The 2,164-nt window shown below is 50.0% G+C and overlaps 1 pseudogene; it reads left to right on the top strand.

Annotated features, from left to right (window-relative positions):
* Positions 1-2,164, top strand: part of LOC124250252 (zinc finger and SCAN domain-containing protein 4-like) — a 122,318-nt pseudogene that overhangs the window by 14,218 nt on the left and 105,936 nt on the right.

Genomic DNA, 2,164 nt, shown 5'->3' with positions numbered 1-2,164 from the left:
AGATTTTATTTTTCCTTTTTCTCCCAAAGGCCCCCGGTACATAGTTGTGTATTTTTAGTTGTGGGTCCTTCCAGTTGTCGCATGTGGGATGCCACCTCAGCATGGCTTGATGAGCAGTGCCATGTCCGCGCCCAGGATTCAAACTGGTGAAACCCTGGGCTGCCAAAGCAGAGCGCGAGAACTTAACCCCTCGGCCACGGGGCCGGCCCCGCGGATGCATTTCTTAAATGAGCAATTTCACCTAATTGGAACATTCCCCATAATGGCCATTATAATTCTAGGTTGTTTTTAGTAAAATGTTGCCATCTTGTTAAATATCTGCAAATTCCAGGACTATGGTCATTAAATATAAAATAAGCCAATGTGCTGGAAGGTGGTGTGCTCAACTCTCTGGAAATAAAAGATCCCATTTCTTTTAGGTAGACGTTTGGGTTTCTTCGAAGCCACATCAATACCTAAGTTATGAGGCTTCTGAGATTTTCTTTTAGGAATAGCCTTTACCTCATGTGTACATTAAGAGAAACCAAGAGTAATCAGGGAAATGGAACCATGGACACTAGCAGTAACCAACAAACTAGGGACTGGGGATAGGATTGAACCAGCACACCTCAAAGAGTGGGGATAGCAGATTGATTCCAAACAAATGGAGAACTGCAGCTGTCATCAGCTGTTCCCCACATGGAATCCAGGGACAAAACCAAGGCCTGAGGATTAGACAATACTGCCAACTAAATTGGACCCAGTCCAACCCCAGATCCAGTCTGGTGTTTAAGCTGAACCCAGTCAAACTGTGGCTGGTACCACCAGCAATTCACTGCACAACCTAAACCAGCTAGCTCTAAGAAATGGAGACTACAGACTAGAACCGGGGAAAGGACTAAACCAGGAAACCCCAGTAAATGCAGACAGCAGATTGGAACTGGAGAAGGGATTCCAATGTGGAATTGTAGGCTAGGGACTTCAGGTTCTGGATAGAACCGTCTGCACTCCAAGTTGACCCACTGAGCCCACAATTAAAAGGCCAATTAGATCTGGAGCTCAGATGAAAAAGTGGAGCTCAAACTGAAAAGAACTTACCAATGGCCCTCAGAAATGGCATTTGGTAAGTGGTTCTTCTCAAATACTTGTCACGTTCCTAAACGGAATTGAAGGTATCTAAGGCTATTGAGTAAGAAATATATAGATACACCAGTGTTCCTCAAGAAGTTGGACACAATCATTGACTCTACAGGCAGGAGAGACATTTTCTGTGGGAACCAGAAACAGAGTTCCAGCTTTGTCCTCCCGCTTCAGAGCACTCTAACATCCCTTTTCTGTCTTCTCTGTCCCGTCCCTGTGTGGAGGCTTTTTCTCTCGTTCCTGACTCAACGTCCTGAAACTCATCAAGCTGACTCTAACGTCTCAGGCAACAGGCACTTGAAGGAAAAGAAGATAATACTCACCAGGTTCCAGCTAAGAGTAGACACATTGTGTGTCTGAAGGACTCTATGGAATGATACATCCCTTTGGATTTGTACTCATTGGGAGCACCTGGGACAATACTTTTAGACTCTGGGAGCATGCTAGGCTTCAAGAAGTCTGAAATAATATCCGTAAACACTTAGGTGATCAGTTGCCGACAACACTCCCCAGGAATCTGCATACAGCCTCTTAAACAAAGAGCAAAGGTCTTCCCTCGCCCTAGGAGGCTGGAGACACCACTTCCCAGAATCTCTCCTGGTGCCATTGCCCCTGGACACCCCAGTGGTGAGCATACAGTCCTTGGGCCTTTGAAGATGTGAGAACTACATTACCCAGGGTACTAAGCGCCAGTCGCCGTTGGCGTCTGAACCAATGAAAGCTCAGGAGAGGGGTATTTCCGTGCGTGCGCATCGAATCGGGGCGGGACTTCTGGCATCCTCCCCGTGGCGCTCATTTTGGCTGTTCTCACGTATTTACCTCAGCGTCTGGAGCACCGGGTCGGGCTGAGGTGCCGGGACCGAGGAGGCGCCGAGAGGAGCCCCCGTCCCCGTGGCCCAAGGGCGGTTCTGAGCCTCGGCGACGCCGCCCGGGGCACCGCGCCAGGGAGCGCCGCGGCCGGCGCTTCCTCTCCCGCCGCTCCCGACCCCGCTCCGCCTCCGAGGCCGATGGCGGCGGCCGCACGGAGGGAGCCGGCTCAGGTGAG

Source organism: Equus quagga, chromosome 13 (genome assembly GCF_021613505.1).
Source record: "Equus quagga isolate Etosha38 chromosome 13, UCLA_HA_Equagga_1.0, whole genome shotgun sequence".
NCBI lineage: Eukaryota > Metazoa > Chordata > Mammalia > Perissodactyla > Equidae > Equus > Equus quagga.
Note: the sequence above shows the minus strand (reverse complement) of the source record. Positions and strands in the feature narration are given on the sequence as shown.